This window comes from Ambystoma mexicanum, chromosome 12, assembly GCF_040938575.1.
Source record: "Ambystoma mexicanum isolate Mex_15411 chromosome 12, UKY_AmexF1_1, whole genome shotgun sequence".
Taxonomy (NCBI): domain Eukaryota; kingdom Metazoa; phylum Chordata; class Amphibia; order Caudata; family Ambystomatidae; genus Ambystoma; species Ambystoma mexicanum.
Genome location: NC_090936.1, coordinates 694834027 through 694860194, shown reverse-complemented (window position 1 = coordinate 694860194; position 26168 = coordinate 694834027). Strand labels below are relative to the sequence as shown.

General features: G+C 46.5%; 1 protein-coding gene and 1 long non-coding RNA gene across 4 annotated transcripts in view; one reads left to right on the top strand and one right to left on the bottom strand.

Moving 5' to 3' along the window:
* The window catches only part of LOC138514009 (uncharacterized), a 103268-nt gene extending 85350 nt beyond the window's left edge, over nt 1-17918 (bottom strand). The window contains exon 1 of the long non-coding RNA XR_011281861.1: nt 17806-17918. This is a non-coding gene — a long non-coding RNA (uncharacterized lncRNA). The remainder of the gene's footprint in view (nt 1-17805) is intronic.
* CELSR1 (cadherin EGF LAG seven-pass G-type receptor 1) overlaps nt 1-26168 on the top strand; it is a 526468-nt gene that overhangs the window by 321039 nt on the left and 179261 nt on the right. The gene's annotated exons all lie outside the window — the stretch shown is intronic.

Sequence of the window (26168 nt, the reverse complement as noted above, 5' to 3'; positions counted from 1 at the left end):
GTTTAGAATGTGGGTGTGTTCTAGCATCACTGACCCTACCTCTCTCTCAGCTTCTAATTGGTCAAACTTCCATTTATCATTTGATTGGGGAATGAACTGTGAGTCAGCGTGATGTCATTTTACAGCCTGCAGAAAGTCCACTCCTCCTGTCAACTTACACACAAATCTAGATTTGAAACAAATACATATTTGCAGAGGTACATATTGTTTTAAAATCATATGCACCCATCATGCATTACAGGAGGTATCCCCTGTTCAAACTCTGCTCTTCCTGGGAGCTTGCATTCAGAAATGGCACATATTTCACTTTTTAACTGATTTTTCAATTTCTGACATTGACCCAACTTTACATACATGTGCGCAGGGAGTAGGGACATTAACTGATGAAGTTTCAGATTTTTAACATGCATACATTTAGAGTTATATCCACTTTTCCGCTGACACCCCCCTGAACATGCCACCGGGTCGAAAAACCTCTTAAAATGTGGGCAGAAAAATCACAAGAATTATGGTGTCCTTTATAAAATTTTCACATGTCCGCTCTATGAGTTATTCATCTTTTTAAAGTTATGTTCTGGCTCCAAAGGGGTGTGGTTTACCCTCAGCACAAGGTTGAATTTCTGGTTAATCCAGTTCTGCCAAGCCAGCTTGCTCTCACAGGCAGTGCCCCTCCCAGCTCCTGCCAAGAGGAAGCTACATTTTACGACTGCGGTAATAAAAACCTTTGCCTGAGTGAAGAGGGCTTTGTTCACTCTCCTGCAGAGCAGGTAATTCAATTATCAGATAGATGGCATATCCTTTGTGTGAGCAGCAAAAGGGCAGATGGCCTGGGAACACAGCTGTGACTCAAGTTTCCCTTCTGATGGGGGTAGTTGCCAGGCAGAATTCAGTTCCTTAAGCCAGGTTTCAGATAAAATGTCTCTTTTTGTTCCCCAGTTCCTGCATTCAAATAAAACTAAACATTTTCACATATGCAGCTAGAAGGCTGATTCTAAGTTTAAAACTATGACATTTAAACAATTGCAACCTATGTGATACTCAAAAGTAGGTCACTCAGTCAATTTAAACATTTTCGATTTTAGTGTCTTTAAATCCAGTGCAACTTAAACTGCTGACTCCATAGCAGTTTTGTTATAAGCATTGTTTTGGGCTCTTCATTTCCCAGATTTTGTAGGCACACAACACTCCATTCTACCAAATGTCTGCTGGTGTCCAATGAGTTTTTAGATGTGTTGCAATGTTTAAAATAGACACTTTGGCTTGCCTTCAGAGAAACACAGGGTGGTTTTAAACTGCCGGCTTTTGGATAGTGGTGAGTACTGGTACTACACCCATTTTTGGGATTTAAGAAAATGAATTCCCAACAGTTATGGGTTTGCTTTTGGCAATCAGCATTGCCACTCCCAATGGTTTCAGACTACTGTGCGGGTAGTCCAATGGTGGTTTTAGGCAGTGTCCTTCTGTGCCCATAACATCGGCAAAAATGGGTGGCAGCCTATTCTTCCTGCATTTCCCTGTGCATTTTCTGGGAAGCTCTGGCCATCATGATGTTTTCATGTCAGTACTGCACAGTTTTGAGGTAGGGCTCGGATGCATGGGTAAATACATCCCACAAGCAGGTATAGTGCACATTTGCTTTCTGGCTCAAAACTCAGTCTCAGGTTTAAGTTCGCAGCTCACTTCTTGTCTTCTCAGTGCCAGGGTTATATAGCACCTGCATTGCTTCTTGTCTCAGTCCCAGGGCTGTAGCGCGCGGCTCACTTCTTGGCAATATTAGGGTTATGTAGCGCCCCGGTTGCTTCATGGCAATCTTGTTCCTAGGGATGCAGCACCCAGATCGCTTCTTAACAGTACAGATAGCGCACCCTGCGCTCTACTTAACTAACTTTACCAACGAGTATTTACTCTCCCTTTTCTTAGGGTATTACCTTTCGGCACACCCATACTGGCAAATATTTCCTTCCCCAGTGTCAAGGATATTACCTTAGACTAAAGACTCAGATCATTTGGCCACAAGATGTCCCTCCGGGGACAGTAATAAGACCATTGACACAATTCTACCAGCAGGTGTTTCTTCCCCCTTGCTTAGGCAGGTTGCCTGAGTTGGTTAAGTCCAGCAGCCCAGGTTTATCCTCCCGGGTGAAGCTATTCTGCTCTCTGATCAAGAAGAGCCAGGGTCTCTCTCTCTCTCGCTTTCTCTCTATCTCCCTCGTTGCCTTTCTCACTCTCGTGTATGCCTGGCTCTTTCACTGTCTTGAGGGTCTTTGCTCTGTACTGGACCTGGCTCTTTCACTGTCTTGAGGGTCTGGCTCTGTACTGGGCCTGGCTCTTTCACTGTCTTGAGGGTCTGGGTCAGTGCTGGGCCTGGCTCTTTCACTGTCTTGAGCGTCTGGCTCTGTGCTGGGCCTGGCTCTTTCACTGTCTTGAGGGTCTGGCTCTGTGCTGGGTCTGGCTTTTTTGATTTCTTACCGGTCCGGCCTTCTACTGACCTCGCTCTTTCACTGTCTTGAGGGTCTGGCTCTGTACTGGGCCTGGCTCTTTCACTGTCTTGAGGGTCTGGCTCAGTGCTGGGCCTGGCTCTTTCACTGTCTTGAGGGTCTGGCTCTGTGCTGGGCCTGGCTCTTTCACTGTCTTGAGGGTCTGGCTCTTTATTGGGCCTGGCTATTTCACTGTCTTGAGGGTCTGGCTCAGTGCTGGGCCTGGCTCTTTCACTGTCTTGAGGGTCTGGCTCTGTACTGGGTTTGGCGCTTTCACTGTCTTGAGGGTCTGGCTCTGTGCTGGGTCTGGCTTTTTTGATGTCTTGGCAGTCTGGCTCTCTACCACGTCTGGCTCTTTCCCAGGGTGTAGTTCTCCCTTTGAGTCTGAGATATAGCACTGAGCAGGCTTATAGATGTAGCTATATCCCCCTCTGTCTCAATTCTATCTCTCTCTTAGTTCTCTCACTCTGCAGTGGATGGGGAGGTCTTCTCACCAGGCGCCCCGCACCATATAGAGGGTATACTGCCTGGCTTCTGCAGTCTCTTGTGGTCCCTGTGTCCTCTCTACTCTCCTCGTCATGAAACTGGTTCTGGTCCCGAAGCACTCCTGCCCGGTTCTGCACTCCTGCTTCCTTTCTCCCAGACTGAGGAGCAAGGTCTTTTCATACTGCCTCAACCAGGTGTCTACCATCTTTTTGTCTCGGCTGGTGAGATGTTTCCTTGCAGTAATCTGATTGGGAGTCAGGCCCTGTACTTCCAAATTCAGTGGGTAGGGCTTTAAAAAGGCTGAGGGCCATTTTGTATTGAGACAATGTGCTCTTGGCGTTTATTTGCTGATCAGCCGGGTTCCGTGTCTCCCTGGTTTGTTGCCTTTTTTTGCAAGGAAAGGGATCGCGCCTGCTGAATGTCACATTTCAAGGGCAGTATGTTGTCCATGCAAGCGCTTGCGCTGAATGGGGAGGTACTCGTTTCCATGTCACTGTTCTGTTTCAGTCAAAGGGAGGTACTATTTGTGCATTCATCATCACCAGGGCGTGCAGTCTTTTTTCACTCTTACACCTTCCGTAATGAGTTAGAATTTATTGTGCTCTGCAAATATAAAAAGGAGCATCTGACAACGAAAGGTTGGCCTTGATCAGCATGGAAAGGTTTCAGGGGTGGGGTAGTTCACCAGCAGCTGAACGGCCGCATGCAGTAGAGGTTGCTCCCGCCCTCGAATTCAAATTGGACAGTATATCGGTTGTAAGTGCAGTGGAGAGGAGCTCTCGGAAGTGGACATGCAATGCCAGCAGATGTTAAGTGGAATATACCCACACAGCCTGAAAAAGCTTGATTGGGGAATTGGATGGGGGACACCAGCCGGGCTATTGCAAGTGCACTATAGATCAATGAATGGGGCCAGCGTGCTGTGCAGCAATTGAAATTATCGATGCAATACTGTTTATGGGCGAGAACATTTAGTACCATAACTTTAGACGTTTGTCGAGAGAGAGGTCAGGTTTGAGGAGTGTGCATTTAGCCCTTGTCCATTTGACCTTTTAGTTACCCCCATTATTTTCTTTTCATCTGTAAAAAAAATTTATTTTAGAATATATTCTAAACAGAAGTGGAGGTAACTCGAAACTTAATTGGCTGCATTATGCCTGGTTGGTCAATATACATAACCTGTTACATGTAAACATTGCACACTTGATATCCCTTGGGGCGGAGGCCTGGGGGACACATTAGCCCTGTTCAGAGCAAGACGACCTTTACTGAAAGGGTTCTTAAATGGTTCCTGCAACTCTCTCATTGCATGGGAGGCCATCCCAACATGTCTGTGAGGCTCAGTGAGACTCAGTGTCCGTTTCTCAGAGGCTCAAATACTCCCGGGAAGTATTCACTCTATGAGCATAATTGTGTGGCGGTGGTTGTACATAAGAATTCTAATCAGAGTCATCCGGAAATTCCAGGGTCCCTTTCCCAATACAAGAGAAACGTCCTTGCCTGTGAAAATCAAACATTCCTTCCTGGAATTGAAGCCGATGAGTATCATGCAAACAACGCGTCCTCCTACACTTCCCACCCGCGTGCCCTTGATTCTACACAGGTTCATTTCTGACGCTTGCGTGATTGAAAATGTTACTATTCAGTCTGAGCCTGTTCTTAAGAACTCTATAAAGAGCAGCCATCTCTGGGAGGAGTGGCCCTGTGACGTGAGAGTATGTATGACTGACGGGGAACGCTGAAAGCAATGGAACGTTTGATGGCTCCAGCTGCTTCAGTCTGCAATGCTCGATTGTTTTGTCCATCTTCAAATGCCCCTTTGCTGATTGAGGTTGCAAGCTGCGGCGTTCCCCGGGTTTGCCAGCCTACTCACAACATTGTATTTTCGGTTAATAAAAGACAGAGGTCATTGTCCCCGAGCCCGGAGTGAGCTGTAATGCAGGGGCAGCTGCTGGAGAAAGGAGGCCTCAGGTTTGGCAGCTCTCTGCAGGGATACTCATTTGTATGGAATTCTTTTCTACTCCTAAGCTGCCAATTGATCACAATTGTTGCCATGACTTTCAATTTAGATGGTTACGAGGGCAAAAAATGCCGGGAGTTTTTAGAAGCTTTGAAACTTCCTTTTGTAATTCTCCAAAATACCTCGGCTGGGACCATTTGCACAAGGCTGTGCGGTGCCGTTAAACAACAGTCAAGCTTGCGGGAACTCCTGTACTTGTGCGGTGCTCAAATACAGCTCGGTGATGCAGCAAGGACGGCTTTTGATTGGTTGATCCTCTGCCATAAAGGGAGCCATGTGCCTCAGAGAACACGGGGGTTTCATTTCCTTGCTCACTCATGGAAAAAAAGTCATTGTAGCTTTGCGAGGGAAACTGTTGGAGAAAGCGCCTGCAAGAAACTTTAGGGGTGGGCTGGTAGGGGCGTGGGGGGAGGAGGGAGTGTGGGGGGCGGGGGAGGGGGTAAGGGAATCCTGACTGCGCATTCCCTTTGATCTTCGTATTAAGAAACGTGGCTTTTACACAATTGTCTAGAAGGGGAAAGAAAATTCAAAGTACTTGTCGAATTGGGCCTGTGCAAAAAAAAGCGTTGACGCGTTATATATGCTATTGGCACACCAATTGCTCTGTGCCAATGCAATGTTTGTGAAATCTTGGGCCCCTGGTAGTCTGGCCTTTAGCATCTTTAATGTAACATCTCTTGTGGTGAACCTCGTCCCTTGCTGGGTTGGTCTCTGGCACTGCGCTTATCTGAAATGGGCAGGAGTGGACGAAACTGCCCCCTGATCCTTCTGGGGCAAGGTTGAGCCGGTTCCAGAGAGACCAGTGGGCTCTAGGGTACTTACACAGAAAGAAAGAGGTCCCTGCCTGTACTTTTTTTATTGTGGGGGTGCACCGGGCTGGCCAACCCAAAGACATTGCCAAAACCCACTGTCCCCTCATGACCTTAGCACCAAACCGAGCATTTATTAACTGGTAATCTCATGTACAGGGGGGCTGTGGGTTGCCCTTGACAACACTTCCTGTAGCTGTTGGCTCTGGAAACTCTGCCACCCACTACGCAACTGTCGCAAAACCATCTCTCTTCCTCTGGATATTATACAGAGGATCCCACACCGAGACAAAGGAGAGAACACTGGTTAGTGCTGGGTGCCCCCAACTAGTGAAAAACACTACAGTAATTACAATGAAGTTAGCACAAAATTAATACATTCTTGAAATGAAATCCAGGCATAGCAAGTTCAAATTTCTGCATGCATTTTTTTATTTTTCAAACTTCAAGGCAGGGATTATAATGGACGCAGATGACAATGCCCAATGCATTACGTACCCTTCAGTGATGCCCACTCCCAGTCATCTTTAACACTTAGGATGACCCAGTGTGCCCAACCTCTAGGGCTACACTCCAGTTCTCTATATGTTGGGAAGACTGAGGGCTCTCCGCACATCAACCCCAGTGTTACATGAAAGGATTATCCAGCATCCAGATCGCATCCTTTACTCTGATGCCTGCAGAGTCATAACCTGGCTTCCCCTTATTCTTACAAGTAGACATCCTGCAGTGAGGAGTGTGAAGTGCCTTCCAGTAATTTTATGGAAATTGGCACCCTGGCTTAGTCATTTCCTCAGGGTTGTCATTTTACCAAAATGCCTGGGGTAGCGGAAGTGACATCACAAGACCCTTGACCTCGGAAGACATTACTACAGGAAGTGATGTCATTTGACCACACCCCAAAGTGACATCACGGAAGCCATTGAACACGACCTTTCACCTCTTCACAAACAAGGAAGTGGCATCACATAGCATTGTTCCTATGATAAATGTGGTTATGATATCACTGTAATGTGATATGCATTTCATACAAGAATGGATCACCATATGTATCGTTAATATCAGTGTGCATAGGCCCATATTACCAAATTACTTTGAATGCAAGCAGACGTCCAGAGCCAAATGATAATGATGTGTTATTATATAGCCCTTAAGCTTAAGCACGTTATATAGAGCAAATATACATACAATATCACCCAACCTGGGTTGTTAATCATTTATCGAGCTCAGAAGGATGAAAGGCTGAGCTGGCCTTGCCGGGATTCGAACCTGCAGATCACACACGCATCGCAGCATTGAGCACTGAACCCACTGAACTATCTTACCGGCTTTAGCTATCTTACCTGCTTTAGTAAAATGAGCAATTACATGTCTGAATGTTCTAAAATTCAGAAAGCAAATTACACTCTTTAGGCATACCATTACACTGAGATTTAACCTCAGGCCAGTTCATCTGCAGGTCTGGCGCAAAGTTGGCCACATGTCAACCCTGCGTGGATCTACTTTTCAGGCTTCAGAGGTTGGCAAAATACATACCACTGGGAGGGTTCATAACTGTGTTTTAAAGAATTTAATGTAGCGCCAGAAAAGCAGCGCACTCACACGGTATCCTGTACTCTGGGCACTCGTTATCTCATACATCCCAACAAACATCCTGAACAGCATGCCAGGGAGATAGGAAAGATAGACACATTACAACAAAGCAATAATCGTGACACAATGAAATCAAGGGCCACTTAACGTGCTACAGTCAAACATTTCTACACTGTACACAAGCTTTTCGACACAAGGATTTTGTCAAGTGACTGAGGACACCAAGATGAAAATTCCCTTGTGCTGATCGTAACAGAACCAACAGCACAAAAAACATGATTTAACTGCAACTTACTAAAAGCAAAATACATAGTCCGAAATGGATGCTTATTTCTTCTCTAAATGATTTTTGGACTTTTTGTCTCAATTGTGAATTCGAGGTGTTTAAGAACAGAATACATCAGTGACTCACCCCCAGAAGTGTGCCTGAAATAAACCTTTAATGAGTCAAGCAATTACTGTGTAGAATTCCAGAGGGACAAATTATTTGTTATTCCTATTATTTCTTATTTAGGGTCACTGTTCAAATTGTTACACTTCTGAATGCCCCTGTTTTTTTTAAGAGGCCCGAAAAAGAAAGTCAGCCACTCCAGGAACAAAGAGGTACCTGGCGCTGGCCACAGCCCAGGAGCTTACATTTGTTTAAACATTTTTGTGTGTGTTTTAGGTGTAGCAAAGGAGACCATAGGGGCAGCAAGGGACACTTTAGGGGTCACAGTTGTGACCCCTGATGACCCCCAAGTGACGTCCCTGCATTTCCTCTAGTTGGCTACACCTGCACCATCCCTAGGCTGCAACTCTGTTGCCAGGGAAAGTGACCCCTCCAATGGCATTGCAGCGCATCTCACCTGGTGTCATTTCCTAAACAGTCCCCTTTGTCGTACGAGGCACTCAAGCGTCATCTCTTCCGGCGGTGGGACTAAGCCGCTATGCTGCAGCCCTTGAGCCATCCCTTTCACGAAAGTATCTGTCCTAGGTCTCAGATTTATACATAAAGTGTAACTATGTGTTTCGGGGTTTTAACACATTTGTGGGTAATATTAATTTTATATGGCTGATTCTTTTATTCATAAGGGACAAAGAAAACACAAAGGTGTATCAGAACTCCGTACAACAATATGAAATGTGCAGTACATACGTTCTTTATAAAACACACAAACATCATTAGCAGCCTGCGAGGAATGCTCAGCCAATCCTGCTGCTCCAAGCACAGGCGGTGTTCACTGGTACAAGCCTGCGGTCCCAGCAGCCTCCAGCCGTGCCTCACAGATGAGCATGCCTCACCTCTTCCACCATTGCCCTACATCACAGATCCTGATCTTACATTTTTTTAAAAACCTTTAGCACCTGCCTCTGCAAATGGCGGGTGCAAATGGTGAGAGCACCTGCCAGTAGCAGTACCATGCAGCCCTTGTTGAGATTAAGCCACGAGCTTGGGCAGGCACACCGTTGCTGGTGGGTGTTACCACCTCAACAACACTGTGCAGTTTAAGAAAAGCGAACACAGCAGGAGCCCAAAACCTCCCAAAATGATTATATCGCCCCAAAATCTGTGAGCTCAGCTAAACCCTTTGTTTTCTAAAATGCAGCTAATTGGCTTAGGTGGGAGATCAATCCAAATAGAGACCGAAGCATAGGACCACTTTCTGGTCAGGATATCTTGCAACTGGGAGTATCAAATGAAAAAAAAGATATTCTGGCAGCAAAGTCCACAAACACCCCAGGACATCTAAAGCTTCTCTGCTAGATGGGGAGGGATACCCAGATAAACTGCCCTGTGATTTGGGCAAGTGAGTTTAAACTGCAGTTTAGGTGCTTCAGCAGCAAGGAGGGTCACTTAGCTCTTTCACTGAACCAGAGTTTGAATCTCCCACAATACTGTAGCATTCTTCCTCTGGGATACCATCTGTCTCTCTTCTCTCTCTAGCACCTACCCTACTTGGTCTCTCAATTCACCTTTTGACTCTGTTTTTCTGGTAGCAGGCCCTTCCTGCGTCATCATCACACGCTCGAAGCACTGGAGTCAGCAGCTCGCTGTCTGCCTACGTCGCTCCCCTCAATGACTCGGGTCCATGAGCTATGTTTCACCCATCTGCTCCAGGGTATCTGTGCCATGGTTTTGCAGGCCTGCCCTCTGATTCTGGCATCTCCACACAATCCTCATGTTCCATCACCATCTCATGCCTTCTTCTCCTGTTGACAGCTGGGACGTGTCTCTCTGGGTTGGTCCAGTTTCTGTGGACTGGCTCTATGGACTCTGGGATCTGTCTTGCACCTTTTTTCCTATGGGACTGCTCGCTCTCATAGCTGGCCCTGAAACAGGTCTCCTCACCATGAGACTCTGTCAGAGGCTTGGTGTCCAATATCCAGGGACTGGTCTGCTGGGGGCTCTCTCACAGTGAATCCTGCGACTAAACAGCCTCGTTTCATCTCCTTCAGCCACGATATAGCTAACAAACTGCAGGCCAGTCCAGGACTTACTTTTTGACTTACCTAGCAGACGTCTGTCTCTCTCTCCTCCATGAACCTACGGGGGACTTCTAATCCAGAACAGTGCATGGTGCCCTTGATGGAAAAAGAGAAAGACTTCCTCTCTCTCCTGAAGACAGTTTTCCAATGGCAGTCTTCTCCGAATTAGTATGTGGGGCAGTTCAACCACAGCCCTCTATATGTATTTTAACTTTGTTTTTTGTGGAGTTTACGTATTGTCTTGTTTGCTTTCTTGCACTTCTTAAAATATGCTTCATAAAACTGTGGCGTAGATGACCAATATTTTCTATGCCGCCATTTTTTCCAGACTCCTAACACTCCAGTTACTGTATTAGATAGAGTGATAAATGTGAATTTCCTTTAGCAGCATGTATATTTTATTTTTGAAATTGTTACTGATACTTCTATATGCATTTTAATTGTTGGGCAACTAATTGCGCACACACCCCTTCTACACAGCACCTAAATGCAGGTCGAATAGAGTCATGGGGCCAGTAGAGAACCTTATCTCGGGTATGGCCACAATACAGTGTGATTGCTCTGCTTGGTGGCTCACATACCCTTGTAATGATGGCGGTATTATCATCTGTTAGCAATTGCGTCCCATTTCTCAGGGTGGAGCAGTGAGGCCAAGCATGGCGTTCTCTTGGCACAGAGTAGACAAGAGGCTTGTTTGGCACCCAGTGGAATCGGGAAATGTGCAGGTGGAAAGGATGAAGTCTACTTCGGGGTTAGTGAGTTGTGAAGAGTCTGTCGCAGTCATTAGTTTGGCTTGGTAAAGGTCGGTCAAGAACAAGAAAGGCATTCATGGACGTATGATAATATCAGGCCTTGTTGCAGTGAAAAGTAGTAAGGCAAAATCGGGCACATTTTCATTCCTCCTAAGACTTTTATAGGAAATGTTACCGTCACGTGGAGGAGCAGTAGATCGGGCTCTGTCGTGTCTCCTCCATGTAACATTTAGTCAAATACTTGGATGCTGGGTCCGTGCAGTCCTGCCAATAGCCCTGGTCCGACGTGGGTCCAGGTTGTCCCGGAAGAATAAGTAGTAAAGATCCAACCCCCTTTCGCCCTGAGAAGAGGGTACTCTGGATCTAGACCCATTTCGGACCAGCGCTGGGAGGACTGCACGGACACAGCATCCATGAGACCAGGTATTTGACAGATTAACATGCCTGGGAGAATGTGGGACGGCGCTTGGAATGAAAGCGGCACCACCGCGGATACAGGCGCCAGCCTATCTTTGGTAAGAGAGTGCAGCAACGCGTGAAACATTTGCACATCCTCTTTTATGTTTTATATTCCTGCTCAAAAAGAACCTAGCTGGGAATTGATTGAACTAGAGAATAATATGTGGTTTGGCTTCCCAGACCAGCAGGAGCTAGGATCAAAAGGTGCTGTGTGGGGCTGTTTGCAGTGCCTCTCAGGAGGGACAGCAACAGTGACTTCTAATTGTCTTCCATGTCAATATCTGCCATCGGTCAAGGTCAAAGTTGGAGCTGGAACATATCTTGAGGAATTAAAACGGCTCCTCATATCGTCCAAATGAGTATGTGTCTAGTATATCCCTGCCCCATTAGTGTTCCCACAAGCATGCTAGCCTCAGTCAGCATGTACATGACTTTAAGTACGTGTAGGAAGCTGGAGATCCAGCTAGACCTCATGTATGATTAAAAACCCAAGTCAAAATCGAACGCTGGGTCAGCCAGCATAGCTTTGGGTGTGAATGTATTTCTCGTTCTTCCTGGATCTCTTTACGTGCCTAGACCTTACTTCGTTGTTACCATAAAGTGTGTGCAACTGAAAGGTTACAATTTTACAGATGGCCGAGTAAAATAACATTTGAAGAGGATAAACTCTACTTTCTTAATTGAACTCCTATAAAAAGGTCAGATGGAGCCCATATCCTGCAGGAGACAACTCAAAAAGACAGATCAGTGGGCAGATTTCTGTGGAACATATAACTCATTTCGCATCCATTTAAAGGAAGAAAACACAACTTTTGGTATTGGATTATAGTTGTGCAACTAATTGGCCCTTTGTCTAAGAGGGATATTGTATTGCTCTAGACCGATTTTCAAATAACAGATAGTACAGAAACCTATATTGACCTCTTGGTAGCTTTTAGGGGAACAAAATAGTTGTGCGTAGCCGTTCTACAAAGTTGGATTTCTTTTAATGTGTGGCTGTTCTTGTGTGTCAAGTTAACCTGTAGTGCACCATCTTGCTCTGAAGTATCTACATGTGGCACTTCATAAAACACCAACAACATATATTGTAATGTCCTAGGCAGTATTTTGTTTGGTCTGATTTTCAGGCACAGGGTACTCAATTATGTGATGTTTCCCCCCCTAATAAAACAGTTCTATGTTTACAGATCTCAACTTGTCCGGGTAAATAGTCTGAGTGTTAGTCAGCGTCAGGTCCTTAGGCATGCCTCACTTTGACAAATGGTCCTGCTTGCCGAATATGGGTATCAAGTGTTGTACAATTGGCAGCTACACATTTTTCCACAATCCACCTCTGCTTAAAAAAGAGTCTTTGGTTTGGGGCACTTTTTCATCAACTGGCACACGTCCTATTTTATTTAGGGCTGAACCAAAAAACTTGAGCATGAAAGCTCCACGCCTGGGGTTGAGTTGAATAAGTAGGCGCATGAGGCTTGTGCAGTATCACTTTCCACCTTCCAGGGCTGACTGGGGAATCCATCAGATTTTATCTTGGCCACCTTATTTATCGCTATCGTGGATCAGCGTTGTCATCTTCTGCTTAACCTTTCTTCTAATTGAAAGAACGCCTTCATCATTTCTACTCTACTTCCAAGAAAAAGGATCAAAATTTTGCTTATGTTGCAATGAGAAGTTCATTAGTATGGAAGGGTGTTCTTAGACTATATAGATGTGCCACGCAAACAGTAAGAACCACGTATTTTATGCGAATGGCAGATGAGTGACAACACATGTTAAGGTATATATGCTTGAAGTGAAGATAAGGGCTGGGAGGACAGCTCAGGGGCAATGTGCTCGCCTTGGAAGCAAGACGACGCAGAGTTTTGCAAGTTCGATCTCTGGGTCCACGCTTAGAAACCTCTGCGTATTAAGCGCGTTATAAATAACCAATTATAAAGGTCATTGATAACTGCTAATGAGATTGTAAAATAAAGGTAGATGCAAGACAATGGGCCTCATTCCGAGATTGGAGGTAGTCATGGTGCTATTTGCGCCATGACTGCCTCCACTAATGGTACCGGCACCGGTCTCGTTCAATGGGGACTTACCGGTGTAGTCCGACCTTTGCGGGACCGGTAAGTCCCCATTGAAAAAGCCATTCCCCACTCCCATTTCAGCCCCTAGAGGGCTCAATGGGAATGGGGAAGTAGCTAATAACGGTACCGCAAATTGCGGTACCGTTATTAGCTCTGAAGTCCCTTAACGGGTCCCGTCCATAACACCTGCCCGTTATCCCTTACCTCCCTACTCGGAATGAGGCCCATTGTCTTCTCCCGAAACTTCAAGCACTTTTCCTTCAGAGCCATTGTGGCACAAACTAGCAATGATGCAGAATGAACAAAGTTTCACAGACTCCATTTCTCACAGATTTAAAGTTCATGCTCTCCATCTTACAAGGGTGCAGAAGTAAGGCTCGGACACAAAGGTAGCATGTTTTGGGGTATACACTTTTCTTTACTAATAAAAGGTTGGAAAAAATGCCTCTCTGTCCCTAAAGCTAAGAGGGGTTTGCCTACCTCAAAGTAAACTAGTGAAATTGTCCAGAAGTCAAAAACTAAAAAACATCTGTAACTGTTGTGCCTCAAACCTACCTCTGTCCCTAACACTAACAATCTAAGGTAACTGTGCAACGATGATCTCTTCTCAAAGTAAACAGTGTTCTTGGTGTTTTCAACCAACAGAAAAATTCCCAGTCTTTCTGATGATAAAAAGTGATGCAAAATAATGTTCCAAAAATACAAGATTCCAATGCTAGGATTGTGTTCCTTTCCACTAGACTTCTTTTTATCGCATGCTCATCCCTTTAGGGCTCCTGAGCCCCTTTTCTCTATGATAAAATGTCCCTGGGCAATTCACAAGGTCAGGCGTTTTGTGTTCGGGTTTCTTTATCTTAGCAACTTGGCCCAGTTCGCTATCAAGCGTAGGATTCCCCAGTTCCAGGGTTCTTTACCTCTTGTTTTCAATCTCAGTCCCAGATCTGCAATGCTTTGCACAGCTTGGTTCGCTCTCCTGCCAAGCCAGTGTTTTCTCATGTACTGTCTCTCTTTCTCTAATAGTGTCCAAGATCCTCTTTCTCTCATATGGGTGCAGGTCCCAGACTCACACTGGTGAGCTGTGTCCGCTTGGTTCACTCTCCTGCCAAACATACAGCTCTTCTGACTTTGCTTCACTTGCATTCAGGGTCTCAGACCCTCTTATTCTTGACCTTTTGTTTAGGTGCGGGTCCCAGACTCGCACTGCTGCGTTGCATCCTCTTGATTCAGTTCCATGTCAAGTAAAAAACGTGTTCAGGGTCCCAAACCCTCTTATTCTCTTATTTGGGTACGAGCCCCAGACTCGCACGGCAGCATTGTATGTACTTGGTTCACTCTCCTGCCAAATATGCCACTCACTGAGGGTCCCAAAGCCTCTTATTCTTGTTCTCTTACACTTGTCTCAGACTTGCATTGTTGCATTGCATGCGCTTGGTTCACTCTCCTGCCAAGTATACAACTCACTCAGGGTCCCAGACCCTCTAATTCCAGCTTTATATTCTTCCAGTTGTTTCCCCAGACCTCCTGCACCTCCTGGACACCCTGTGTAATGGTTTCTTTCCTTCTTACAGGAATCAGCAGTTCCCAGATAGCTGCATCCCTCTACAAGATTCCAGTAACGTTCGGGCTTCCAGCGCAATCTGCAGCTGCTCAGCAATATTCTGAAACTTCCCAGCACCTTGTTCTCCATCTCACGCACTTCGCCAGGGCCTGCGATGCCTATAGGATTCACTTGAAGGCAATCCGAGTAGTCCTATCCTGGCAGACCATGTTCGGGTTCTCCCTTTCCTCTCTGGGTTCCCTTGTGGCTCGTGTCAGCCGCTTTATTGCACAGCTCCGACTGTTCCTCCTAAGAGGACCACTTTCTCTCGTTAGTATCCCAGTGGATCAGCTTTGAAATTCCTGCGTGGGATTGCTGTACTTCTTTGGACAAAACACTTGTGATAAGAAGCTAGACCGCTCACTCTGCTTCTCCAGAGTGATCCTCGTACTCCCAGTCATCTTCTTCGCCACAGTACCAGTTTCCAACTTATATGTAAAACACTTTGTACTTTTTGGTCTCTGAGTCTTATCATGTAAGTTGGTTTGACTGACTTGACAACAAAACACATTAACTCTATCTAGAGAAGCAGAGGAGGTTGAAGAAGGTATAACTTTCTGTGGAACATTTTGGATGTTTTTCCCTGTAGTTGGACCTCAGCGCCCTTCCTTATATCTGATAATTGTCTTTTCATGGTCGCACAAGATTGTAACAACGGAGTTTGTTTGGCTCCTCTACTCTGTTAACTTAAAAACCAAATCTTGTAGTTACATTGAAATATTCTCATGCACCCATGTTTTCTTGAGAGAAAGAAGACAAATGACCCTTCTCCTCAGTGTTCTTGTGAGAATTTGACTTTTAATTGCACATATTTGTATGCTTCTAACAGTGCCCTTTGTGATAACACGTGTTTCGACAATCTCATTGTCTTTTTCAAATCAGGGCCAATGATGCTAATTCGAACTTTGTGCTCCTTAAGTTTTTCAAGTTCACGGGTTTGGGCTCTGCCCCAATGATGCTAGTCTGAATTAATGTGCATGAAGTCTTAGCTTTCAGGTCACGGGTTAAATCCCTTCTAACAGCATATCTCGTACCAAATTGTCCGAAGGGTTGAAGAAGGGTTTAAGGGTATAGAACAGGGGTCATACCGCATTCTCTGATGAAGGTTGTCCCCAATCCCATAGATGAATTCCTTCTCCATGAAATCCTCCCTCAGTGCAGCACACCCAGGGGGATTATAGTTCTCTGGACGCACCGCCCTGGCCCATGGGAAAGGACTCCCCCTAGGGGGAGTGGGGGAGAAGGGACGAGATCTTCAGATTTGTCATAATCTCCATTCAGAGGCTAGACTGACCGGAAGTAAAAAGAGGAACAGAGAGTGCAGCCAAGGCTTGTACTTGAGTTACCGAAGAGAAGAGAGGGATTTCTGGCTGGATGTAGAGTGTGTAAAATAGAGCTGACCCAATTCCCTCTATGTTGAGCCTGAAAATGTGCACTAGCCATTGGCAAGTAATAATTGACTCCTGGCAAGAAAGAAATGTTGTCTGTGTAGAAAATGGAGGCAGCAAGTGACATTTTATGTCACGCAAGTAGCTTGCAATTTGATGTGTTTGCTCCTGCCTTACTTTGTGCAGATCTTGTTCCCTGGGGCAATGTCTGCCACCAACCTGTACCCCCAGTTTCACAATGTACTCACACCAGTACTTCGGGCCAGGGCAGTGGTGTGCGGTCACTTAATAAGTAGCTCATCTACTTTTGAGCACATTAGGGGAGGTGTCAAGAGAGGTCAGGGTGATGAAATCATGCCAGGAAGTGGTAGCCAAAGTTTTGATCAAAGGCAGGAGTCAAATACTGAGTTTTGAAATGGATACATATGAAAGAAAATAAATAATATCGAAGGTGCCAGGAATATTGAAAGGGGACAGTAGTTAGGGAGAACACATTGTATTTGTAAATACCCAGTGCACATGCATCTGTTTTTTTCTGGGTCACCCTTCCTTGCTAGATCCTAGCATTTAAGGGTATGTGCATTGGTTTGGTGCCGTGACAGGTGTCCTATTAACCATCGGCCCAGTTTCGCCATACTGTTCCCCATATCATTGCAGCTGCAACAGAAGAGGGATTTCAAAATCTGCAGCTAACTCTGCTTCAATAGAATAAAAAAAAAATAATAACCTTGAAATCCCCTTGTATGAAAGGTTCAGGTCACATTAACAGTGAAGCAGCAGTGAAAGGTTGTTGGTAGGTGGTCCTTCGAAAAGGGTTCCGGAACTGTAGTCAGTGCAGCCTGCTCATCAGCATGCTGGATGTTTCCCAGGAACTCTTTGCTCCAGTGCCCCATCGCTCATAAACTCGTAAACCTTGTAACTCTACATCACATGCGCCCTGATGCTCGACTGCCCCAGTCACCACAAAACACTCCGTGGAATTCCTCTCCATCGTATAACCTCTGGTGTCAGGAAGTTTCCAACTACCATGTCACTCTAGTGGCACTGCCATTCCCAGGCCCTAAATGTTCTCCTAATACACTCCTGCACTTCTGTATTCATGATATCTCCCAGTACTGTGTCATGCTAGTGGCCCTGTCATACCTAGACCCTAAATGGCATCCCTATGCACACCACACTACCGTATTCATGATATTTCACAGTACTGTGTCATGCTAGCGGCCCTGTCATAACTAGACCCTGAATGTCATCCCTATGCACACATACACGGCTGTATTTATGAGGTTTCCCACTAGTAACGTGTCGTTCTAGTGGGCCTCTCATACTTATGACCTAAATATATCCCTGTACACCCCCCACACTGCCGTATTCATGGTGTTTCCAACGAGTCCCGTGTCGTCCCAGTGGCCCTGTCATTCCTAGGTCCTTCATGTTATCCCTACACAGCCCCACACTGCATTCATCAGCGTGATTCCCAGTACCTCCCCGCGCCAGTCTCCTGTCACCTCGTGCCTCTCTCATCAGGGTGTTGAAGGTTTCACAACTGCGCCCATCCTGAGCCTTAAATATCTCCCCCTACATTACATGTCCTCTGTTTCCTGTATATTTTGCAGTGCCTCGCACACCCCCCTCCTCCCCCAAAACTCCCCATCACTCCCCAACACTACATGTTATTCATACCTCTGTATAGTCAGGATGCTTACTGGTGCCTTTTCTCATCGGTGTGTTTAGTCCTTTAAATCCCAGCCATCCTCAGCGTTACATATCGCCCCTCCACATTTCATGGCCTCTGTTTCCGGTATATAATGCAACCGCCACACCCCTCACCCCCCCCCTTCCCCCCCCATCATGCTCCACTGCAATGTCATTCCCCAGCACTAAATATCATTCCTCTACACCCCACGCTGTTTGTTTGCGTGATGTTTGACAACAGTGCCCTGTCACCATCCTCTTCTTTCGACCGCGGTGTTAAGTGCGTCATCTCCCCAGGACACCCTCTGCCTCCAACCTGGACCATCGCACGTGCTCGGTTTCCGCGATATTTCCAGTGCCTCGTCGCCCGAGCGTCCAGTCATTCGCCTGCACCCCACGGCCTGTGTTTGCAGGATGTTCTTCTTAGCCAAGAGTCCGCGCTCCTCTCTGTGCCAAGAGAGGGGCGCTGTGCGTCTCTGCAATTTAATGAGCATTCTGAGCACTGAAGCGGTGAAGGGCGGCCTGGGAATTCGGCTCAGTTTTCCCTTTTTATGCTGGTCTCGGGCCAGGGGGTTAATGAAAGTCCTCTGCGAGCATGGCTGGCTGCCTAATGAGACAGCGCCTAGCCTATGGGAGCTGAGAGGCCAGGGCCGCTGGGCAGCCTGTGCTAGGTCGCTTCGTCTCCTGGCACCTGAGGAAAAATAGACACACCCTGAAATCCGATATTTGCTGGCATGAAAGGCGGCGTTTTACATGGTGGTTGTCAGGGCTTTAAGTGGGGTAAGAAATCGAGGGGGGGGGCCCTCATTTGGGGGCGTGGATTGTGGGAGGGGCGTGGCCTAAAAAGTGCGCAAATCGTAGGGTATACACAAAAATATATATAAATGTTATATATTTGTGTGCGTACCTTACTATGGTGTGTGTACTGTGCAAGCCATCTTTTCTAAACATAGAAATATATTTCTATGTTTAGAAAAGATGGCTTGCACAGTACACACACCATAGTAAGGTACGCACACAAATATATAACATTTATATATATTTTTGTGCATACCCTACGGTTTGCCTAGTTTTCAGGCCATCTTTTTTAAACATTTCAGGTTTATAAAAGATGGCTTTGAAAGTACACAATTCAAGCCGTCTTTTATAAAGCTTTGACTACGGACAAAATTGTCCGTCGGCAAAGCTTTATAAAAGATGCCTTGAAATGTGTACTTTCAAAGCCATCTTTTATAAACCTCGAAATATGTCGAGGAATCCCCAGGTTCGCCGAGGGTTAAAGACGCCTTGGCGACCTGGGGAAACAAAGGGACAGTAACTGCCTCTGGTGACCTCTCGCGCGAGGGGTCACCAGATGCAGTTACTATGACTGACAGAAGTGGCAGCCAGTCACAGCGTCGCTGTGGTTGGCTGCCACTTTTGTCAGATCGCCTGACTTCATGGCAGGCGCATGCATCTCCCGTCGCGGCTGCGGCCGCGACGGGATAATGCATCCTGCCAATGTTGCGGGCGGTAGGACGGGGCCCCGGCTCAGCCCCACTTTTTGGAGACTGCCGGGGCCCGGCCCCGGCAGGCCCCGGCCCACTTTAAGCACTGGTGGTTGTACCGCTTGTGAAAGTAATACAAAGTAAATTATAGTTCACTCTTAAGGAGGAGCCCGATATTAATCAGTTACCATTGCCTCAAGGAGCTGTGGGGGGGCTATATTATCCACCTGTTTATGGTCTGTGCGCTCTGTCCCAATGTGCAGATGTATTGCCTGGCAGTTGATAGCTCCGTGCACGTGTCCCTCGGGCTCCTCTGAGACTGCACTTCCCGCCTCTTCTGCAAGGGGGAGCTTCATGCTCTCTCAGCTTGTTGTTACGGTTTGAGGATCTGATTAAAGACTTCATGAGGTAATCCTCCATCTGGGCCAATGATCTTATGAGCTACCAGATGTCCGAAGCTGGCGCTGGGAATTCAGGAGAGGAAGGGTGTTCTCCTTCCGCTCACTTGTCCAGTTCATGTGAGGCCTGTGAGCCCAAGCCACACCAGGCTTCACAACTGCATTTGTGTGGTACGGCAGTCACCGGGGCACTACAAACTCCTCACTATCTTCGCTATTGGAAGTGTGAATGATATTGTGAGCTAGCCGCACACATGTGTTCAGGAGGCGACTAGCGGTCTGCACTACAGGAGGTGTACACCAGCTGTGCACTGATGATCCGGCCAACCCTTTCAGGTACTGAAGCAGCACCTGACTCTTGCATCCCTCTTCTCACTGTACATAGATGTAAACGAGACAGATGGTTGACATTGCATACCAATATTGCCCGTGGTGCAGATGGCAGTTGGATCGAAATCATTAAGCATATTCTGATTAGGAGCCCACATTGAATATATCTGCAGTTCTCTGTGGGAGCAGAACACTTCCAGTACTGTGTTCTTCCTTTTGGTCTCAGCTCAGGCGCTGCATGTCTTCACGAAGATGATGTTGGTGATCGCAGCATTCCTCAGACTGCAGGGGATTCATGTATATACTTGGACGATTGGCTCCTACGCAGTCCCTGCCCTCAGACTGCTGCGACCAATCTTCAGTCACTCCCTCAACTCCTATTCCATCTTGGGCTGTCGGTGAATTGGTGGAAATTGTCCATGACGGTCTCTCAAGACCTGATCTTTCTGGGTTTCCTTTGGAATACTGTCAGTACCAGAGTTTTCCTGACGAGGGACAGGATTGTAGACCTGTCAACCACGTGCCAACTCTTCCTCCAGTCTTCTCACATGATGGCTTGGTGGTTCCAGAGACTTCTGGGCCTCATGGCTTCTTGCGTGTTAGCTCTACCTCTGGCATGTCTGAAAATGAGACACACTCAGCTAGCTCTTCAGAGCTACTGGTCCCAGGCTACGGAACTGGATTACAAAATTATTCCAGTCCCATCATGCATGACAGCGGATCTACAATGGTGATCATCCACCAACAATCTTTCAGTAGGGACCTCCTTCCAAGAGACCTGCCCACAAGTAACAGTTACCACAGACTCCTCACTTCTGGGGTGGGGAGCAAAGCTGCATCACCAAGAGGTGTACAGTTTGTGGACGCCTCAAGACAGGTGGTTCCATATCAATTAACTGGAGCTCCTGGCAGTTTTGCTGGCACTCAAGGCTTTTCAACCGACTATCACCAGCAGTGTGGTCCGTATTCGCACAGACAACTCCGTAGCGATGTTTTACATGAACAAGCAGGGGGGCACCAAGTCTCCTCACCTTGAGGATCTTGCTATACAAATTTGGGATTGGGCCATCCAGCACATTGTCTGGCACCAGGCCGTACACATCCCGGGCCACATCAATGTAGCTGCAGACTCCCTCAGCCACCATTCGGCAGGGAGTTACGAGTGGGAGATGAACAGTGATGTCCTCACCAACATTTTCCACCAATGGGTCACTCCAGAGGTGGACCACTTTACAACATCCTCTAACAGGAAACATCCTCTTTATGTGTCCAGGGATGGGCTCGGAGTGTCCTCCTTTGGGGACGCCCTCGAGATTCCGTGGGACAACATGAAAGCTTATGCCTTCCCTCTATTACCACTGATTCACGGGTCACTCTGCAAACTCAGGAGCGCATAAAACTGCATGCTCCTTTTCATGGCTCCTTGGTGGCCAGCCAGGTTCTGGTTTCCGGAACTGCAGCATCTCTTGGTTCTTCCCCCGATCAGGTGGCAGCAGAGTCCCGACCTTCTTCACCAGAGCAATCACCAGCTATGGCACCCCTCCCCACAATCGTTCAGCTGGGCGACCGGGTGCCTGAGTTCTGTCCTTAGCACAGTTCAATCTGTCTGAGGACAATATGCGCATAATCCAAGTGGCCAGGAAGCCTTTGACAAGGGCCCAGTACAAGAGCAAATGGCTCAGTTCTTGCCATTGGCGGCTAGCCAAAGAGCTCGACCCTAGGCATGCTTCAATGGACACTTTTCTGTCCTTTGTATCTGATCTGGCGGCCTCTGGCATACATGTCCTGTTATGCAGGACCTATTTGTCTGCCATTGCGGCCTACCTATCTACAGACAGCTGTTCCTTTTTATTGACTAACCAAGTCATCAAGAGACACTCACAACTCTTCGTTACATTCGGGGACCCGAAAGGGAAACCAGCTTCGAAAGCATCCATCTCCCACTGGATAGCCTCATGTATTTCTGAGGCCTATAAAATTCAAGGCCTTCAACCACCAAAGGGCATCCGTGCACATCTGGTCCATGGCACAGAGGCTGCTGTTGCCTTCCAAAAGTATGTCCCTTGGGAGTCCATCGCCAAGGTGGCTACGTGGGCCTCACCATCGGCTTTTCGAAAGCATTGCTGCTTAGATCTGAGCTCCTGGGCTGATGCCCAATTTGGCCAGGCAGTTCTCAAGAATGTATTCCAATAAGGGAAATTTCCATCCACCCCTAATACCTATGGTTAGTGCTTGGGAATCTCCCACAAGTATGGAGGAAATGGGACGGGATGTAGGAGTATGACAAAGTTACTCACCGTAGTGACTACCTTACTCCTAGTCCATAGTCCCCTTTCCTCTATACGCCCACCCACCGTCCTCTCTATTAAGTATCCTCTATTGTTGCTTAAATGGTCTCAGACTTGGCAATAGAAAAGGACTGATGGGCAATGCGCGGGGCGGAGCTCAGGAAGGCGGGTTTACGGTCACGTTCAGTGGCCACACGTGAAAATAAAAGGACAAAATTTAATTTGTGATGCTTTTTTTAACAAAAGTGCTCCGTTCCCGTCCCGAAGGACGGAATGTCCCACAAGTATGGAGGAAAGAGGACTATGGACTAGGAGTAAGGTAGTCACTACAGTGAGTAACTTTGTCATACCCCCTCATTAACACCCATCAAAGGATTCCACATGGAATCCCACACTATGTTGGAAAGAAGAGAATGTATGGATATGTCTCACTTCCTTCCTGAAAGAGCGTTCTACTGATGTCAGTATGGACCACTTCATCTCAAACATGTGATCATCAGCCTGTGGTTCCCTAAAGAGCCAGCACTTTCTCAATGGCTCTTCAAAGTGTACATGGGGACTCTGGCCGCCCTAATAGACATTTAAGCAATGCTCTCCTAGATCCAAGCGGAGCATTCGCAGAAAAAGAATATCACCCACTGCCTGGACAGCATCAAAAGCGGATGGACCTCAGCTACATCTGCTCTAACCATTCGAAAACAGAGGTTATACTGTTTGCCAAACAAAAGATTAACTATTTATTGCCCCCCTTTCATGGGTACACCTCCCAATCCATCACATCTGTCTAACAACTGATGATTTCTATTTGACAAGGCCCTGCACTCCTATCTCACTGCATTGACTCAAGGAGCCCACTACCACCTCTTCCACCTCAGAAAATTCACATCCCCGCTGGAGTTAATCCACAAAAATGAGCTTGGTGTGGGATTCATTTCTTACCAAAGGGAACTACAGTAGCATTTTGTACTGTGTCCAACCCAATATATCCATTCACCAGCTTCAATTATTTCAAAGCCATCCAACATGCGTGATCCTATGACTCTACAAACCGTACCATATAAAATAAGGTCTCAGATCCCTACATTGGCCTCGCATCAGACAATAAAGTGCATGTAAGTTTCTCTGCAGCACTTGCACAGCTGTTTGGAATGTAGGACGTAAAACATCTCTAGATGCCTCAAACAATATACTCCTATTACACCCTCAAATGATCTGCAAGCAATAACTTCAGCTCAAGCCCAAACTTGACAAAATGCCAAGAACTCTAGGCCACTAAAATCACTTTGGAGCCCACTCTGGAATGACCTATCCACCGAACAATAGCTCAAGGAATTCCACTGTTGGTTTAGAAAGGCAGTGCAATAGTTCCTTCTGATGTTAACTTAGACCCTCCCATGACTTGAGAATGAGATACGATTTCTATCTCACGCCTTGAAACACTTGTGTATAGGCGCGTTATCACTGCCATATCATATCATATCTTTCCTGATCACTCTTGTGGGGACCTTTAGGAGTGCAGCAGAGCTCCGCTGATATCTATTTCTCATCACATGCCACACACTTGCCCCTCCTGTGCTTCAAATCTGGCTCTAGGAAACAGTGCACTTTACAAATCACCACAAAATGAATGAACCCACAACTCACTGAAGCGATGCTATGGCGAGGGAAACAGGGACTTACATAAAATTACTAAAGAAATCGCAGACTTCATCATAGCCTTTACAAATACATATTCTTTAGTTCATACTACTGATAAATTGCGGGTGAACTACAGCCTTTCGTCTGTCCAAGTATGCTGTCCACAGGCCCCTATTCCATGCTAATTTCAGGCCACTGGGAGGGACTACCCTTGGTAACATCACTGTCAGGATGAGGCAGGGGGTGGGGGATGATACATCTCCTCTACTAAAGTCTGGGTTTACGCTCCTCGCCCCGTTCCCCGGCCAACATCTTTGGTGTTTGGCGTCCATATTTTCTAGGAGTTCCTTCTGAAGGAACTCAATGTAAAAACAAATGCCCCATTGAGATCACACTGGTGGGGGAAGGGAAGCGGGGAGACGCAGCTGTTTTTTTAAAATAATAACTCTTTTGTACGAGCACTCTAAAATCAATTATATACTTAGGGCTCATTATGACTTTGCCGGTATCCTGGCGGTAAATGCTCCAGGATACCAGAAAATGGTAATAACGTTACCGCCACTCGGTCTGGTGGTATTACCGCTGGATTACGCGTGCCGGCAACAGTTGTAAATCCACACAATACCAGTGTCAGTAATACCAGCTATTTTATGCCGGTAAGGTGCCTGACTTACCTCCAGCTAAGGGCACCTCACTGGCAAAACTTGTACTTGCCTGGTGCGGAAACATGCCGGTATGCGGTAATACCTGCACATTAATTCTGCACTGGCCAATTCATATTGAGGGCCTTTGTGATATTGATGTTATGTAGTGTGTTATGTAATGCAGAATCTATCAGTGGTGAGAGTGCACGCTGTCTAGCCGCCTTAGTGGTGGCGTTCCCTGACATGTGATTGGAGCATTCTCAACTTAACTCGCTTAAACTGTGAGTGTTTTTGTGCATTTTATTTGGTTAAATATTAGTGCACGTCCATACTGTGGTTTACTTGTAATGTTATATACAATGATTTACTTTTTGTACACTGTCAGTGAGTGCTAGTGAGTTTGTATCTGTGTGTGTCAGTCATTGTGAAGAGGTTAACTAAGCATAAACATTAGTAAATCGTTGCTTAGAGGTCGTGTATGCACAGGGACGTGGGAGGAAATGTGGGGTGGACGTGAGCAAGACAGTGCTTGGGCAGGTTAATTGGTGGTTGGGTGCACGCTGGCTATCGGCGGTTGTTTGTCAAAGTCCATTAGCAGCCGAGAGGAGAAGATTTAACTGCAGTGAAGTTATCCGTGGGTAGGTTGGGAACATTGACTGAGTGGGTAGGAATCTGAGCCGAGGTAAATGGGGACACTGGCTGGGTAGGAAGAGTTGACTATTAATGCCCAATATAACGTGTTCTAAAAACCAGGACAACATAGGATAATATAGTGTATTTGCAGTGTTTGAGATGTTGTAGGTCACACTGGAAAACAACATTGGAGCTGCGCTTTTCGGTGGTCCTTTGCATACACAAAACAAGCATTGGCAATGCCAACAGTTTGGACTTTTGTGTAGTCATGGGAAAGGCACTTGCCAGGCACTACCTTAGTGGTATTAATTGGCCATTTATGATAGGTGCAAAATGGTGCGAGTACCTGGGCATCTAATAGCAGTGCCTGGCAAATGCCTAATACGTATACACAAGACAAAACTGCTGGCTTTGGCAATACTTGTTTTTAACACGAATTCAGCAAAGGACATGCATAGTGCTTATAAATGGAGTGGCTGAAGGTATGCCTAGTTGTGCCATTTTTATTACGCCAGTAGCGTGTATATAGATCTCATTAAGTCATTAACTCTCAGAGGACTGTATTGAAAAAACACTGGCAGACACTTTGAGTGCAAAGATTGATGCTAAAGCTTGATTAAAGTGAGCGCAACGAGTTCCCAGGAGGCAGTGTTTTGGGCCGAGAGGCGCAGGAACTTGATGGGAACGACCATAGGGATTAGCATGGCCATGCGCTGTCAATGGCTGGGCAAATAACCTACAAGCTGTGTGTCCCTCCCCATATGACATTTCTCCCTATCAAATTTATAACAAGCATTGGCAATGCCAAAAGTTTGGGCTTTTTTGTAGGCATGGGAAAGGCCCTTGCCAGGCTCTATTATAGAGTGGTATTAACTGGCCATTGATGGCAGAAGGTACACAATGGTGCGAGTACCTGGGCATATAATAGCAGTG